The sequence below is a fragment of the Mytilus californianus genome, unplaced genomic scaffold (assembly GCF_021869535.1).
Source record: "Mytilus californianus isolate M0D057914Y unplaced genomic scaffold, xbMytCali1.0.p SCAF_3, whole genome shotgun sequence".
In the NCBI taxonomy this organism is placed as follows: domain Eukaryota; kingdom Metazoa; phylum Mollusca; class Bivalvia; order Mytilida; family Mytilidae; genus Mytilus; species Mytilus californianus.
Genome location: NW_026262679.1, coordinates 69,724,886 through 69,744,550, shown reverse-complemented (window position 1 = coordinate 69,744,550; position 19,665 = coordinate 69,724,886). Strand labels below are relative to the sequence as shown.

The following is a 19,665-nucleotide window of genomic DNA, read 5'->3' as shown; positions in this document are numbered from 1 at the left end:
GTTTTTCAGCTACGGAAGAAAAATGAACATTTAGTGTATTAACAATATCTTTGGGGTTATAAACAGTTTGATTTTCATACTGCATTTTAGGTGGAAAAATATTATCTCTATTTTTGGATTTAACTCTTTGATTCCAAAGTTCTTTACTATTTTTGGAACTAGATATAGCGTTTTGATAATATTCCTTTTTTGCATTAAATATTAACGACGTTGTTTTATTACGCCACTTTTTAAAGTTTACCCAATCCTTTTTTGAATGATACATATTTCTGTATTGAATGGAATTTTTAATTTCTTCATTGAACCATTCGGCTTGTTTAAATGTTTTTACTCTTTTAGTTTTCATTGGTGCGTGCTTGTTAATAACTTGATTAAAAAGTTCATACCATTTGTCGACAGAAATGTCAATATCTAATGTTCCATTTCAACAATATGAAAAGGGGTTTGATGTAAGTCTGCACAGAAGGCATCTTCATTAAAGTTTTTGAAACACCTTTACTTTATTTCGATATGATTTTCTTTCTTTACCTTTATATTGATTTTTCTATTTAAGCATACAGGGTAGTGGTCACTTAAAGCATATGAAGGAACATGACAATGAGCAATATTTTCAGGATTAGTAGTGTAAATATGATCAATAAGAGTTTCTGATTTGTCACAAATACGTGTTGCAGTGCAAATTTGTTGTTGAAGATTAAAATGGTTTATGAAATTCATCCATTTTTTATTTTCAATTTTTATCAAGTCAATATTAAAGTCCCCCATTAAAATTATCTCTTTGTATTCTGAAAGAGCTGCATTAAATTCCTCCTCAAAAAGATCTATCCAGGACTGAAGGGAATTTGGTGGTCTATAAACAGTACAAATGAAGAAAGGTTTAGATTTTGGAAATTCTACCTCTAACCATAAAGTTTCTAATGTGTTTATTGATAAATCAGATCTATTTTTAACTGCAATAGAATCTTTGACATAAATCAATAGACCACCACCATCCTTACTCTGGCGATCTTTTCTGAAAATTTTGTATCCTGGCACTTTACATTGTTCATTGTTAATATCAGGTTTTAAGAATGTTTCAACTAATCCAAATAAATCTAAATATCTGTTGTTTATAGTAATTATATTCTTTAACTCAATTAATTGATATGATTTCCTATTGTTTACACTTGTGAAGTGGAATGTAAACTAGAGGCTTCAATGAGCCTGTATTGCTCACCTGGCATTTTTGCATAAAATTGATACAATGCAATAAGACTATTTCCAGTACTTTCGACAACAAATACAAAAATGTGTAGAAATTGTCATTCAAGGACAGTAAATCCTATAAGCAGTCAACTGACAATTTTGGCCATTTGATTTATCTTAGTTAATTCTAGATCCTGCTGATGATTTTTGTTATGTACAGATTCTCTCTATCTACTACATTTTCCACCAAAAAACAGCATAAAAGTTGGTAAACATTGTCATTGAAGGACAATGTCTCTCATAATGAGTAAACTAATGATTTCTGCTATATTCACCTATTTGTAGGTCTTATTTTGCTGATCACTTTTGCTAGTACAGTTTCTCTGTCAACGTATATTTGTTCCGCCTAACAGAAGTTCCACTGGAAACTTTGTTATAAACAATGTCATAATATCTATTCCTGTTGGAACAAATATTCTATACCATTTATTCCGTTAGGAACATATACTGTAATATTTATTCCTGTGGAAATAATATTCCAGAATATTTTTTCCTTTCGGAACTTATATTATGAAGGAACTTCTGTTCCGTGACATCTCTCTATCTACTAAAGTTTAAGTACAAATCACAAAATTAGGTCAAAGTCTTAAAAGGCCATGTTGCAATATTTGTGACTGAATTTTGCTTAAAATGACTAGGTTCCCAGATCTGGAAAAATGGGAAAACATTCCTCAAACAATTCCATACTAGAAGGTGCGCAACTTCAACATATATACAATCATTATTTATTTTGGATTCTATTTTAATGGTTAAAATATTACATTTCAACAATACAGTTCATGTTGCAGATCTGTTTTTTGGATGCCATCTTGGTACCATAGAAGCCTAGTGCAAACTTGTATTCTTGTTACAAAATGAAGTTGCCACTTTTACAGTTTATTCCCTATATAAGGAACTCAAGTATCTACTTTGTGAATAAATAACACCTTTTAGTTGTATAATGAGAGAATACAGGTGGAAACCCAGTTGAAATTAAACAAAAGAAATGGAGCTCTTTGTTAGAGAAGGTAAAAAAGGCCAAGTTGGTAAATTTGAATTGTTTACATCTGTTTCTATGGGCTTTAAAAGTTGAATGAATGTGCCTAATTTAGGATTTCATGCGTCTTATGTATGTGTTTTTACTTAAATTATGGTATGGAGCTTCGAGAATTTCGAGATATTTGTAAACTTTTAAATTATAGACACATTTTCACAAAACAGTCGATAGTGGTAGGTGCAAATACATGTGGATCTTTTTTGTGCATAAGCATAAATTCCGCCGAAAAAAAATTCCAAGGAAAGATAATAGATTGATCTTTTTAAAACATTAATTTGCGTCTCTGCCCCCCGCAATTTTTTTGGGAAAAAATTCCCAAAATTGGCAATAATTTCATCGAAAAGAGAAAGTCGAGTACACCTTTTTATGTTCAGGCGTGTTTGAGTTTACTATTCTGTCTTGAAAACGTATTAAAGAAAAATATTTGATACATCATTTCGATTCAGATTCTATTATTTTATATATTTAGGCTCTAGGTTGATATAATAGCATTAAAAATTTACAGTACTAAATAATGAAATATATGGGTCAAGTGAAATACCTTTCTAATGAGTCATAACAACAAAGTAGGTGTGTTCAAATAATAAATTTTTACCAAAAATTATTTGATGACCGACTTTTCAAGTGGATCTTAAAAATGCATAACTTCAAAAAAACTTCATTTTTTGTGTGTTATCTAGGGTAATTAGTCTTCAACCGCTGAAGATTTTTAGTCTGCCCTTCCATGAAATATTTAAGTAGATTTTTTTTCAAATATTTTTGAAATTTCAAAAATTCCCCCTGACAAACGATCAAACAATAGTTTGAAGTTGACCAAATGCATAAAAGTACATTAAATGATGCTCAATAGATAGTAGAAAAATTTTTCTTTTAAAATATAACAGGCATATAAGGATCATAATGATAATATGTGGACAAATTTATCAGTTTTCAAGAGCTAAATTGACAGCACATCATCACTACAATGGCTTCCATTTTCACGATTATAAAAATTAGGTGGCGTAATGGGGAGATGATTTTGACGAATCCTGAATGAAAAATACATAAAAAAGGGACAAAAAGAATCACTACTTATACTTACTCTTATAGCTGAGTTTATATTATTGAATGACTTTCAGAACCAAGCTGTAGAATATTCAATGCCAGATTAGGATCATCCTGAAACAAATGTTACAATAGTTCATATAGTATTAGTCTAAAATGATTCAATATTGTACATTCTTCTATGTAAATAGTTATTCCATTGACAGGAATAAAATGTAGGAGAGAGTTGGAATTTTGCTCTTTAAAGATTTGATGTTGATGTCAGAAGTAGGGTTAACCTCAATAAGTATTTTAACAATGTCAACGTCAAAGAGAAATTAAATGTTGACATATGTATAGACATGTTGAAGGCCTAAATATTCACATCTACATGTCTTTCTGGTTTTATTTTGTTGTTGAGATGCTGTACATGTCTATTCATGTATACCAAAATCTTCAATATGATTTTTTGTTGAGCCTCTTTGACTCAATTAGATAAGTTTCATTTTAACATGTTTTTTTTAAATAATATAATTCTTGCTCAGTATTTTCAACATAATTATAGAATAATTCGGAACGACACAAATGGACATGCTCGCAAAAAAAAAACTTGAAACAATTCTAAGAGTGGAAATTTGAGAATGAAAGTCTGTATAACTGTTATTTTCATAAAATGCTCAAAGTCCAAAGCTGTAAATTCAGCAAAAAATCAATGGAAGGAACCAAATGTAAACTCGATCTGTAACTCCTCATTGTAGACCAACTAAAAATCAGCTCAATATGTGAGGCATTTAGAATAAAGTCTGTATAACTGTTCGTTGTGGAATGATGGAATAACGGAATGACAGAATCTGAATGACAGATAAGGGTAAAACTATATGGCCCCGACAACTTTGTTGCAAGGCCATAAAAGAATTTCTACCAGTGCCTGAACAAAAAATTAATTAATGAATGTGCATAGCGCATGATTTAATTATTAGTGTTGTTTCGTAACAATGTGAATATTTTTGATATTTGATAAATGACACACTGCTGAAGAGTAATATCTGTATTATTATACCTGTCTTAATGCTAAAGCTGCAGCAAATGCTCATGCCTTTGGTGGTGTCACGGTTATATCTTGTTAATATTTGTCGCGTATGATTTCAACAGCTTTCTCCAAAGCTTCCAACGTATTCTAAAAAAAAAATTGAATACTGTAACAAAATCAAAGTAAAAGATAGCAAAAATCACAAATTCTTCTCTTTCACGGCATTTCTGTTAGGTATGCAACTCTGTGAGGAATTACTCATTGAAAACACATTTGTTTTACTGAGTGATTCTGAGTATTGTACTTGCTTGGTAAAATATCTTCAAAATGAGAACACAAACTGCAACAATGGATCAGGAACTACTCAAAGAATTAGCGCTGATGTGTGTGCATACATGGTAATTTACCAGTAACATTTTTATGTGATCTTCGACACTTTCTGTCTCATACATCCAATCAAAAATGAAATTGATTCAATGTTGTAAGTCAAGTGTAACCATTTGATTTGTAACTATCCTCCTTACCATTAAATTACTAACTTTTTTGAAAGTTTTTATTGGTGACACTACCCCCTCTCCCCCTCTCCCTTTACCCTGCTTGAAAAATTACTGGACCAGCCCCTGACAATTACATGTATGCACATTTCAGGTAGTTCGGGGGTATAGAAAAACTAGAGGCTCTCAAGAGCCTGTGTCGCTCACCTGTATTTACTGATGCTTTCGAAATCATGTAAAATAAGGTTAAAATCATAATTAATAGTATTAGATATTAGATATTATAATGATATCTAAGATAATAACAAAAAACTGCAAAATTTTTGTAAAATTACTAACTCAGGGGCAGCAACCCAACAACGGGTTGTCGGATTCGTCTGAAAATTTCAGGGCAGATAAATCTAAATCTGATGAACATTTTTGCTACCTGTCAGATTTGCTCTAAATGCTTTAGTTTCAGAGATATAAACCAAAAACTGCATTTTACCCCTGTGTTCTATTTTTAACCAAGTCGGCCATGATAGTTGGAAGGTGGGATCATCGGAAATTTTTTTTAAACTAGATACCCTAATTATGATTATGGCCAAGTATGGTTAAATTTGTCTCAGTAGTTTCAGAGAAGAAGATTTTTGTAAAAGATTACAAAAATTTACAAAAAATTGTTAAAAATTGACTATTAAGGGCAATAACTCCTAAAGGGGTCGACTGACAATTTTGGTCATTACAACTTATTTGTAGATCTTACTTTGCTGAACATTATTGCTGTTTACAGTTTATCTCTATCTATAATAATATTCAAGATAATAACCAAAAACTGCAAAATTTCCTTAAAATTACCAATTCTGGGGCAGCAACCCAACAGCAGGTTGTCAGATTTGTCTGAAAATTTTAGGGCAGATAGATCTTGACCTGATAATGCCAGATTTACTCTAAATGCTTTGGTTTCAGAGATATAAGCCAAAATCTACATTTTACCCCTATGTTCTATTTTTAGCCATGGTGGCCATCTTGGTTGGTTGGCTGGGTCATTGGACAAATTTTTTAAACTAGATACCCTAATGATGATTGTGGCTAAGTTTGGTTAAATTTGGCCCAGTGGTTTCAGAGGAGAAGATTTTTGTAAAAAGCTAACGATGACGGACAACGATGACGACGACGGACGACGGACGCCAAGTGATGAGAAAAGCTCACGTGGCCCTTTGGGCCAGGTGAGCTAAAAATGACAGGATTTTCTTATACTTTGTGGACTTAAAACTTTTTTGCATAGTTATTGAAAAAATACAATAAAATTTGGGGGTCACTGGCCATCCAAATTATTTTTTGACCTCTGAAAATGAGTGCAAATAGGGTAATTTCTCAATGGATATACATGTATAGGGAAAATGGACATAAAACCTCTTTGATTGAATATTCACAGCAAAAAAAATGACAGAAGTTGCTCATTTTTTCATTCTGAAAACCTTGATGTCTCTATTTTATAAAATTGGAATAAAATTTGGGGGTAACCGGCAATATAAGAAAAATAATTTATTTATTATGACTGGTTTACCACGGAAACAGACTAAAAGTAACAATTCAGAAATATAGCAATTTTTATGAATGGAGAAGTTTGATATCAACATATCTTTAAAAGTTTCCATGGGAATTCAATAAAATTTGGAAGGGTAATTAGGTACTACATATGTATTTGCAGAAGCAAAAGTTGATTTTAGGGGTTTCCTTTGGTAAAACACGGACTTGGCCATTACTCCATTTCAATTGTCATCAACATGTCGCTTGCAATTTCCATCAGTAAGAATTTATTAAAACTTTAAAGGATTATTTTAAGTATCATTTGTAGATATGCAAATAGCCTAAGAGCAATTTATTTTTTATTTACCAAACTGACTTTGTGGTCTTTTATGGTAAAACAAGGACTTAGCTATTTATGTGTACTCTATATATTTCTCCTTTCTGAGGAGTACCACCATGAGATATGGTGTAAATAAGACATTTAGTACATGGAACAGGCATAGATTAATGTAAGCATTCCTTATCCAGTTCAGCAGTTAGGCTGTGATGGTTCTTACTACCACAAGGTTAACTACCTTCCAATTCTGTTTGTGCGGGGGGCACTTTAGTCATTTTTGGAAGGGATAAGCAGCCGCGACATCCAGTTCCCTACCATTTTCATATATTTTGAATATTTAAAAAAACATACCCTATCATATTTTTTGCCTCAAAATATAGCTATCATGAATATGTTATTTCCTTGAGAGATAAATATATTTGACATACATGTACATGTATATCTGATCATGATGCATTCACACAGTGGTTTTATATTCTCATCTATGAAAAATACAAAATCTGATTAGTTTCAGATACTTACGATATAATCAACAACATAATCAAATATTTTATCTAAATGTTTTGACAAGTCCCTTATATATTATCAAACTTGAAATATTTACAAATTCCACAGACTCCTCCGTACAACTCATTACAAATAAGACACTTCCCCTCCCCACCCCCATAATACCTCCCACAAAACATATATTATAAACTTTTCATAGTTTGCATGGTAAAGAATGGACAAAACCATTTCTACAATTGTAATTTGTCATAATTCACATATCTCCTATATGCAGCATCCATAGGACTTCATTTATTTTTTTAATTATTAGTTTTAGTGATTCCACCATTGATTACCATAATCTGTGGAGGCAGTCTCCATACATTTTGCTTCTCTTTTGTGCACATTAACAAACATAGCTTGTCTTGCATGGATAGATGGTTGCCTCTGGGTTGAAAAATAAAAATTTCTTAAACTTTGCACAGCTGATCCAAACAATACTTTCATCAAATAAACTGTTAACACAGAGATATGTCTCGTCTATTTGTTATTTTGATAATGCAAATGTTGAAATTAAAATAACAATACTTTTAACATGTAAGTTATGCAAATATTCAAAGTCAATGAACCATGACTAAACGTACAGGGCTAAACAATCTCCATGGAAATGAGATGTGCCAATGCTTATACAACTGCATACCAAATACCATTGACTTTTCATAAATCGTTCCCTGTAAAGAAACCTAAACACAAACATTAACTTGTAAACTAAGCAAAAGTTTCAAAGTCAATAGACCATGACTGAAGGGGCGGGGCCAAATAATCTCCATAGAAATGAGATATGCCAATGTTTATACAACTGCATACCAAATATCATTGACCTACCACTAGTGGTTCCCCATAAACTGACCTAATCACAAACTAATACATGAAACCAAAGAAAAGTTTCAAAGTCAATAGACCATGACTGAAGGGGCGGGGCCAAATAATTTTCATGGAAATGAGATATGCCAATGCTTATACAACTGCATACCAAATATCATTGTCCTACCACTAGTGGTTCCCCATAAACTGACCTAATCACACACTAATACATGAAAACTAAGCAAAGTTTCAAAGTCAATAAACCATGACTGAGGGGGCGGGGCCAAATAATCTCCATGGTAATGAAATGTGCCAATGCTAATTCAACTGCATACCAAATAGACGTATTTACACTTGTATGCAAATTTGTCCGCCATTACGTAAAATCACACAGGTTCCCGTAAAATTTGACATCATAATTCAAAACATTTGACGTCACAATTAAAAAGTGATTGTTGCCTGACGTCATTCGGAGGCAAAATATAGCTAAATACCAAAAGTGTAAATACATTTATATCATTGACCTACCACTAGTGGTTCACCATAAACTAGACCTAATCACAAACTAATACATTATTGACGCCGCCGACGCTGGAAACAGCATACCTATGTCTCGCTTTTTGACTCCATCAAGGCGAGACAAAAATTATAGAAAAAAAGTTGGTGGTTACCCGTTACCCGCCATTTAAAAAAATTATTAACTCCAGAAAAAATCAATTTTAGGCTTCTTTTGTTAAGATTTAGAGGGATAATTACTCCTTTTTCTCTACCAGTCATAATTTTAGGAAGAAATGAATGATAGACATTTCTCATTTATAGATATGAAGTACCACAATTTTAAGTCTTAAAAACCTTTGCCATAGAAATATGTGCATCAGTAATATCTCAGATGTTAAATTCTCCAAAAGAGTATACTTGTATATTAAATGTGAATTTTTGATTCACTAGTAAATATTTGCTGCCAAAACTGATTCAAAGAAATGTCTTTATATATAATATATATATATTTATACGTCTTCGTAACAGACGTAACTACTTATTCATATAGCTGGCAGAATCTCTATATTTCCTACAATGCTTTTTCACAACATAAACAATGAAGTACCTGGATTTTCTTAAAATTCCACAGAGTGAAGCTTTTCCAATGAGATTTCAGGCCATTTGTTTAATTTTTTTATGCACAGGCCTTGTTTAGCTGACTGTACAGTATGGACATTGCTAATTGTTGAAGGCCTAAGGGTGACTAAGAGTATAACATCATTGTTCTTTGGTCTCTGGTGGATATTTAAAGTAAACAGGTAAAAAAAAAGAAACTTGTTAACACTTCTTACATTTAAGAGGACATTGCAGATATTTAGGTCCACTCAATGAGATATTTAAGTCCAATTGTCAGATATTTTAGTCGACATGTCATATTAAACTTTAAAAAAATCTGATATCTTATTTCTTTAATTGGCAGATTAAAGATACCAGTTTTTCTATTGTTTGATATACTTTAAGCATTAATCTATCAAAATAGAATGATACGTGCATGTTGTGTTCCATACTGTTTGTTTTTGCTAAATTAGTACTGACATAAGGATCCTACATTATGCAGATCCATAAAATTGAGAATGGAAACGGCGAATGTGACAAAGAGACATCAATCTAACCAAAGAGCAGAAAACATCCCAAGGCCACCAATGGCTCTTCAACACCGCTAGAAAATCCTGCCCCCGGAGGCGGGCTTCAGCTGGCCCATAAACAATAATGCATGTACATTGTATGTCAGATGGTATATGCATTTAAATATAGAAATAGCACAAACTTTCACTTCCCATGATGTATGTTTGTATATATTTTCAACATTTTTATGAATCCTGTGTATAATGGCCTTTATTACTGGTTAACCACATAATTTTCTTTAGTTACATACTCAAATTGGCTATTTTTTATGTTAAAAGTACATTCATTGTGTGAAGAAGAAATTTTTGTACCAAATAACATTTTGCCATTTAGGGTAAAAATATAACTTTTAATGTATAAGAACTATTTGTCAATCTGAATTGTTTTAGCATAGCCTGATTAGAATTAATCTTCATTGTAGACTTTTTAATTCTGTCCATGAAAAGTGTACTGTGCTAGTAAAACACATACTGGTACATGTATAACTTTATTAATTATAATTAATTCTGCAAAGTGAATACGATTTCAATCAAATAGTAAATTGTTTAAAATTTAGTGTTAATATGAAACTTCAACCTACATTTATAATATTCTACACCGCTTGATATGTATCTAGTTTTAAACGACTAATTATAATTAACAATTTATACCTGTTTCCCAGGATTATAACCAAATGCTGACCAGTCAACAGCAATATCATTAAAAGATGCCTAATAAGCTATAAAAATTTAAAACATTTTATGACAAGACAGGTTTTCCTGCTCAGAAGTAAAACAGTTTTGTTTTTCCCTCATGACGATTCTGCAGGATCAAATAGGAGGGTCTAGATTAGTTTTAAAGAATAGAGAATAATGCATGTAATGTGTAAAATAAATAAAGAAAATAGAAAAATAGACAAAACAATAAAGAATAATGGGGTGATAAATTATAAGAAATACAGAAAAATGGGAAAAACAAAATAAAGAATAGGGAAAAATGGGAAAAACAAAATAAAGAATAGAGAAAAATGGGAAAAACAAAATAAAAGAATAGAGAAAAATGGTATAAAAAATTAGAGAAGAAAGAAATGAAGGACCCGCCATCCAGACCATCAGATAGGAAAGGTAGTTTTGTGAAATGATTCATTTTTAAAAATAATTTATACAACCTATATAGGGAACTGTTCTAAACTTTAACAGTGGGCATGCTTAAGGGAATACGATACAGTAGCAGGGGCAGATAATAACGTTTTCAAAACTGTTCGTGTTGTTTTCGCGACGTTGTTAATCAGAACGTTGTAATTTCGCGAAGTTTCTAATAAGAACGATTACATTTCGCGACGTCGTTTTAAATGTAGTCACATTTGCGGAAAATCCAGTGACGTCACAAATCCGGTTGCGCGAATTTGAAAAAAAAGTACCTGCCAAGAAAATAGGCCATATCATGAAAATTGTTATATTCATTCATTAATATTGAGTATTAACTTGAAATGTGAAGAAAAAAAATTAAATCCACATTCATACTCTTGTATATGTTTTATTTCATATAGGAAATGAATAACAGATATGCAAATAATGATACGTCGATGAGACAGAAACCCAACTAAACAAAAAGACCAATAAGTAATTAAATGTAATTTAGATATCAACGTACTGTCTTGATCTATATATAATATCTACACCATTTGGAAAACTGTATGGAGAATTGTGCAAATAAATTTAACAGAGACTATCAACAAAATGACAAAATAACATGATTAATAAAGACAACGCCTCATACTGCACCTGACTTTGAATAAGTACATTAAAAAGTTTAACGGCATTTTTAGAATTTAACCCAGTGGAATACATATGTGTATGAAAAAGAACTGTCAGTATTATAGACGGAATGACGGACGGACAGACGGACAGGTGTAAAACAATACGCCACCCAACTTTCATTTGCGGGGGTATAAAAATACCCTGAAGACAAATAAACTTAGGCAACTTATCTCTTGATACAAAATCATGCAATTTCATGATCTAATACCGACTGCTGTACTTCCTATGAAATGTTAAACTACACCGTAATGGACTTTATTGAGACAATTACGACATGAATTTGCTCGAAACAGCTCTAAATATACACCTTTTTGAACATGTTCAGAGTAGTTCTAAGCTGACCCGAGTTAATTTGGGTATGGTTTTGTGTTCATATAATGCCTATATAGTAGGCCGATAGTTTTCTTGATTGAATTGTTCACATTTTCATGTCGGGGCTTTTTAAAACTGACTAAACAGTGAGGCTTTTTTTTTGGTGAAGGCCGTGCGGTGACCCTTAATTGCGTTTATCTTCGTAATTTGAAATATGGTTGATAGTTGTCTCATTGGCAATCATACCAACTGTCCTTATTTTTATATTATCCCACTTACTTGATAATTGTTTCATATTTTGTCTTGTTGGGACCTTTTGAATAATTAAAAATATGCCCAAGCTGTGTTGTCTGCATGAGTTGAAGGACTAATGTCGGACTGAGATGCAAATTATTTTTTATGCCAACGCCGTAGCGGAGGGGGCATTAAGTTTTACCCTTGTCCGTCTGTACGTACGTACGTACGTCCCAAAATTGGTTTCCGTTCTCTAACTTTAGTTTGCCTCAACCAAATGTTATGAAACTTATACACAACGCTTATTACCACAAAACACAGATCAAGTTTGAATTTTGGTGGCGTCACTTTTACCATTCTAGAGTTATGCCCCTTTACAAATGGAAAAATTGCTGAATTTTTCGTTTCCGTTCTCTAACTTTAGTTTGCCTCAACCAAATGTTATGAAACTTATACACAATGCTTATTACCACAAAACACAGATCAATAGATATAAGAAGATGTGGTATGAGTGCCATTGAGACAACTCTCCATCCAAGTCAAAATTTATAAAAGTAAACCATTATAGGTCACAGTACGGTCTTCAACACGGAGCCTTGGCTCACACCGAACAGTAAGCTATAAAGGGCCCCAAAAATTACTAGTGTAAAACCATTCAAACGGGAAAACCAACGGTCTAATCTATATAAAAAACGAGAAACGAGAAAAACTTATGAACCACATCAACAAACGACAACTACTGAACATCAGATTCCTGACTTAGGACAGGTGCAAACAAATGCAGCGGGTTTAAACGTTTTAATGGTACCAAACCTTCACCCTTTTTCCGAAACAATAGTGTAACATCACAACATAGAAAGACACACTATAAAATATCAACTGAAATAGCTTAACTCAATCAAAGGACATATTAACACCATTGAACATACACTGAACAAATAAATTTGACCTATGACACAATGTAAATACAAAATAAATAAACTAAGGGAAGAATAATAAAAGTAACATGTTATATCGGTAAGAAATGTTAAACAATTAAAGAAAAACAATATGCTCGAACAAAAATATCAGCTATTTGCACTAACTTTAAACACAGGTAAATGAAAATAATTTTGTTGTTAGGTATACGTGTATATAGTACCAATGGAGAAAGGAAATATTTTTACAAAATAAATAATTTTGATGTTCATAGTACGAAGTGAAAATTTATAGTTATACCAAACACTTATCAAAGCTGGTATATAGACCAGATATAACCCTGAATAACATTAAATAACAAAAAAGCAATACAATTAGTATCAACAGGTCAAATAAACAAGAAAGTACGATTTGAGAGTACTCGCAGTTACTGACAGCTAGTTAAAAGCCAAAACAATTAATAATAAAAAATCATGCATCAGAGACTAAAATCAACTAAAACACATCCCAGGGATTTAATATTTTAACGTCATGGACAGTCAAAGAAGACATGAGAAGTTTGAATTTTGGTGGGGTCACTTTTACCGTTCTAGAGTTATGCCCTTAACAAATGGAAAAAATTCTGAAATATTTGTTTCTGTTCTCTAATTTTAGTTTGCCTCAACCAAATGTTATGAAACTTATGCACAATGCTTATTACCGCAAAACTCAGATCAAGTACAAATTTGGGTAGCGTCACTTTTACAGTTCTTGAGTTATATCCCTTTATAACGTTATATGCAAGCGGGGGCATCATCTGTGTCCCATGGACACATTCCCCATTTATTTTTATTGTTATTATTATATTTTGATTATGAATATTTATTTTTATCAAATTTATCTTTTTATGTTTCCGAACATTTCTTTTCTAAAAGTAATTTACTAGAATACTTTTTGTATCCAGCATGTCCAAGATTCGTAACAATTCATAAAGGTTTGGCAAATATTTTATGCTATTTTACGAGTAACCAGCTTTAAAAATTATAATGAATAATATCATTGCTTTCGAAAAAAAAACTTGGCTATACCACTGAACTTGACAGCGTAATCATGAACGGCGGGAATGATTTTACGACGTTATTGCGATTAAAACTTATTTCAACGTAGTTTAGCGCCCTATTGGCAAACGTCCCGTTTGCAATTAAAAATCAAAGTTTATTGCTTTTATTGAAAAAACAAGCACATGGACCCCCAGTTTTTTCTTTTGCAATCAATCAAGTAATATTTAAAGAACACTCCGCCAAAATTTTAAGAAAAAATCAACGATCGATTTTTTTCTGCACTTCTGAATAGACGCAAAAATATTGTCAATTTCTTTATTTCACTAATAGTAAAGTAAATTCAGAAAACAACAATTTTGTTTAACCTTAAACTTGTTACAGCATGGTCATGCCATGGATCAAGGGAACATTTTACAAAAAACCCGGTTAAGTTATGACTGTTATTATCGTTCAAAAGTATTGTAACTTTCTTTAAAAGTCCTTTTTTATGAAATTTCAGGGTTTTCCCTTCAAATATGCAAATTTCAAACCAAATTATCTCAAAAAGTAAGTCATGAAGGTATATTTTTCTTTGCATATTTCAAAAGTACACATCAAAATTGACCTTCTACCAAAATTTCAAGAAAAAATCAACGAGGGATCTCTACTGTATCGTATGCCCTTAACCAAAAATGGCTGGACTAAATGATGCTTCCATAAAATGTATTTTAACAAGTTCATGTTCTTGGCCAATTAACATACATTTCTAATTTCATTATATAAAATCTCTGTGTCAGAAATGACCCAGTAAACAGGAATTGGTGCGAAAAAAAATCCAATATTATTTGCGAAACAAATTCATGTGACGACTGGAATCGGGGCAAAATCACCCGCATTCGAATATTCCAGGTTTGCAACAAGAAAAAATGAAAATTCTGTTTGCAAAAAACCTCCTACTTTTATGACCTTTTCTCCCAGAAACCCAAATGGTCCTCCCCCTATGGAGATGTAAACACACCAGAACACTAAGGTCTACAAATTATCAAATAAATTACAAGGAGTAAAGTACCATGAGCTATGTTTACATATATATTTCAGACTCAAGGGGGGGGGGGGGGGGGGGGTCATTGTTTTGTTGTTCATGGATTTTGCTGTGAAATCATTTCCGCTAATTTTACGCTTGCAATTGATTTTTCAAGGGTCATGAAAAATTGCTCTCTGAGCACTTGTATTCAATTCATAAGCAGACTATTTAAAATACTTACTTTCCGGTTTTTCCCTTTTTCATGTTTTGTTTGCATCCATCTTTCGCATATTTGCAGGACCTTTTCTAGTGTAGGAGACATGAGTGAAACTGCTTCGTAAGCTACCAAAATGAAGATCGTTATCTATAATTTTTTATCTGCATTACAGTATTCATGAAAAGCAGTTCACGTGTTCGATTATTATGAATTATATTGTCTTTCTCTATTCTCCGACATCAAGAACATGCTCCAGATTTCCAGAACGGAAGTACATTTCCAACAATAAACTTTATAAAAATATGAAATTGCAGTTTTCAATTATTCAACTCTTCCTCAATTTATTTAAATAAAATGGATTATTTTAATAATCAAATTTTATTGTTATGGCAAATTACGAAAATAAGCATAACTTACAACCTCCTGCGCAGACGGTGCGAAAATTTAAACCCCTGAACTACCATGAGGCTTCATAGGCTGTGCATTTTTTTAAAGGTAAAAAAAGATAAAATACCTACTAAATTATATAAAGCTGCCATGACCAGTGTCATATGATTTGTAAGTTTTTTTTCATTAAAATAATCTATTTCTTCCTAGGTTTTCACAACTTTCTCATATTCTCCTGTCTTGAATAGTAGATCCATATACACATCAATCACAGTTGTTATACAGAAAGTTCCTCATGGTGGGGGGGTCATTGTTTTGTTGTTCATGGATTTTGCTGTGAAATCATTTCCGCTAATTTTACACTTGCAATTGATTTTTCAAGGGTCATGAAAAATTGCTCTCTGAGCACTTGTATTCAATTCATAAGCAGACTATTTAAAATACTTACTTTCCGGTTTTCCCTTTTTCATGTTTTGTTTGCATCCATCTTTCGCATATTTGCAGGACCTTTTCTAGTGTAGGAGACATGAGTGAAACTGCTTCGTAAGCTACCAAAATGAAGATCGTTATCTATAATTTTTTATCTGCATTACAGTATTCATGAAAAGCAGTTCACGTGTTCGATTATTATGAATTATATTGTCTTTCTCTATTCTCCGACATCAAGAACATGCTCCAGATTTCCAGAACGGAAGTACATTTCCAACAATAAACTTTATAAAAATATGAAATTGCAGTTTTCAATTATTCAACTCTTCCTCAATTTATTTAAATAAAATGGATTATTTTAATAATCAAATTTTATTGTTATGGCAAATTACGAAAATAAGCATAACTTACAACCTCCTGCGCAGACGGTGCGAAAATTTAAACCCCTGAACTACCATGAGGCTTCATAGGCTGTACACTTTTTTAAAGGTGAAAAACGATAAAATACTTACTAAATTATATAAAGCTGCCATGACCAGTGTCATATGATTTGTAAGTTTTTGTTCATTAAAATAATCTATTTCTTCCTAGGTTTTCACAACTTTCTCATATTCTCCTGTCTTGAATAGTAGATCCATATACACATCAATCACAGTTGTTATACAGAAAGTTCCTCATGGTGGACTGAAAAATGTAGATACCATTATTCATAATTTGTTTAAATACATTTCATCGTTATTTTTCTTACTATTATTTTATCATTATCTGTGGTGTTCTAATTATTTTTTTGCTCAAATTTTATAAATACCATGACGCTTTGGCTTCGATTCAATTTCTTTTAGACTAGTTGTTGTCAGACACCAACAGACACAGTTAGATAACAGCATAAAACAAGGTATGCTCCCACTAAGTTTTTCTATTACCAGAATGTAATTTTTGTAATAAAAAATTTGGAAAACATTCATCATGTTCATTAAAATAATAATATAGCCACAGACTTTATAAATTCAAGGTTTATGCTTGATAACAGAGGTAAGTTGACAAACTAAAAGACTAATTGTTTGACTGACAAAAAGACTAATTGTTTAACAAACTAAAAGACTAATTGTTTGACAAACTACAAGACTAGTGGTTTGACAAACTAAAAGACTAATTGTTTGACAAACTAAAAGATTAATGGTTTGACAAACTAAAAGACTAATAGTTTGACAATCTATATCTTTTAAACTACCAGTAATTCAAGATAAACCTACCCTATCTTCCATAAGCATAATAGCGATATATGCTTTCTTAAAATGATGCAAAATCCTCATGAACTGTGGCCCAATGTCCAACTTGACATTCTGGTACTTTGCTGGATTAGGAACATTACCAGTTTCGTCAATTATGGGTGTATGATCTTTGGCAATTTGGTGATTTGAAAATAAAGAAACCTTGCAATCACTGTTGTTACCAGGAGAATGAACTTCGTTATTTTGATGGTTTGCAAGCACATGAACCTTTGCTGTATAATGTTTTATATGTGTATAAACCTTGGATGTTTGGTGATTTACAGGAGCATGAACCTTTGAAGTTTAGTGAATTTTAGGTGCTCGAAAAATGGCTGGTTGCTTTTCTACAGGTGTATGAACTTTGGCAGTTTCCTTATTAATAGGTGATTGAACCGTTGCTAGTTGGTGATTCACAGGTAGACAAACTTTGCCATTTTCAGATGCATTAACCTTTGCTGTTTGATATCTGAAATACAATGAAAACTGCTTATACAACTCTGATGAAAAAAACTCTGATGGCTTAAATTCAATGGGATAATTAACTTAAGATAACTTAGAAAATTACATCAACACAATAAAAGCAGACTTATTTACGGATATTGGTTGTTTAAAATTGGCTATTACAAATTTTTGAAATTATTTTGAATTAAGGAATACATCTCCCTCATGCAAAGCTCAGATTCCTTGTCCAAACTTGGCATTACTTTAGGTCCTTTTTGGTTTGATACATTTTTCGGCATTTGAATTAGATTTTGCATATTCAAATATTTTGGCCTCGAGCATCACTGAAGAGACATTAATTGTTGATATGTGCATCTGGTTCATTAAAATTTGTACAGTTTGTGTATTATTTCACCTATCTAGACTTGAGTTTGCTGAATATGTGTTTGATCTACCTTTGTTCAAATTTTACAAATGTAAATTCTATAGTAAACTATGAACTTTCTTTAAAGTGAATTGGAAGTTATGGTTTTACACTTCATACTTGGTATATCAATTTTTCTACTTCAAATTAACATAACCTGAGGGATAAAGATTTTCAAAATTCCTTGCAAAAAAAATTGACTTCAGTGTCTGTAAATAAGTACATGTATTGAACCACAAAATATAATTCCTAATTGGGATCAATCACTATTCACTATCAATTATCTGTAGAATTGGTTGAAGGTTACCTTCTAGCCATATCCACACAAAGATTAAATTCCCTAGGTGACTGAACTAGATGGATCATGGTCTGTAGATCATCATGACTTATACTTTCTCCACTTTTCATTTTATTTGACATCTTCAACACAAAAGTCTCTGAAATTAAAGTTGAATATTGTCTATAATTTTTTGCCCATTTTTTCACATTTGGCATAAGTACTTCACATGAATTTTGTTTTAAATACTTTGTGCCAATCTGATGAGTAAAGCCCTTTCCAACTGAATTTTACTAGTTTTTTTATGTTGTGTAACGGCAGGTTAGAGGGAGGGTTAATGCTCAACAAACATGGGTTACCCTGCCACACTCTTTATCTGCCTGTCCTAATTGTTCAGGAGTCTGAAGTTGTCGTTGATTGCTGCATGCATCAGGTTTTTTTTTTGTTTATTTGTTTAAAGCATCATTTAGGTTTGTTGTTTTTCACTTTTGAATTATTTCAGATTTTTCCAGGTCAGATCCTTTTTCAAGCTTGTTACAAGGTATGGGTTATTGCTTATCATTGAAGACTAAACAGTGGCCTTGCCACCTATATAGTTGTTTACATCCTTGTCCTTTAGTCTCCGATGGATAGATGTCTTTTGAGCAATCATACCACATCTTATTTCTACAAACAGGGGGGATGTGGTAGATTAGACTTACTTACCAGGTAAGTGTTCTTTTAAGAGGAAGATTTCAAAACTTTTTGAAAATTATTGAGAGGCTCTCACTGATATCTTGAGAGGTTGACACTTATGTAAAATAAACTTCCAATGAAATTCTATAGTTATAAACCATGTACCTGATTAAACCAAACACCTGTCAAATTTGAACATAATCTGTAGACCTTCAGGGTTTCAATTAAGAATGGGCTTACTGTAATATGAAGAACATAAATTTCTACCTACTTTTTGAAACCGCATCATATTTTCTTTGATATTCCTCGCATCTCATAAAACATTTATTCATTTTTAGTAATTGGTTATCCATTAAAAATCGTCTGCCTGCAATAATAATACATGAATGAAATTAGTTCCATGATGTGCAAACATATTTTTCATTCTGGAAGCTGATTTTTGCGGTTGATAAAAATGAAATAATATGGTGAAAGAAGACATCAATGAACAGAAGAACAATTTATAAACTTCCAAGAACTTGTCGAGTTTAACAGAAAATAATATCC

The 19,665-nt window shown here is 32.0% G+C and overlaps 1 long non-coding RNA gene across 1 annotated transcript in view; it reads right to left on the bottom strand.

Moving 5' to 3' along the window:
- LOC127734980 (uncharacterized) overlaps nucleotides 1–19,665 on the bottom strand; it is a 78,596-nt gene that overhangs the window by 5,266 nt on the left and 53,665 nt on the right. The window contains exons 5-12 of the long non-coding RNA XR_007997903.1: nucleotides 19,391–19,486; nucleotides 18,475–18,604; nucleotides 17,285–17,768; nucleotides 16,544–16,715; nucleotides 16,051–16,150; nucleotides 15,240–15,340; nucleotides 4,365–4,481; nucleotides 3,363–3,439 (exon numbers count right to left, since the gene is read on the bottom strand). This is a non-coding gene — a long non-coding RNA (uncharacterized LOC127734980). The remainder of the gene's footprint in view (nucleotides 1–3,362; nucleotides 3,440–4,364; nucleotides 4,482–15,239; nucleotides 15,341–16,050; nucleotides 16,151–16,543; nucleotides 16,716–17,284; nucleotides 17,769–18,474; nucleotides 18,605–19,390; nucleotides 19,487–19,665) is intronic.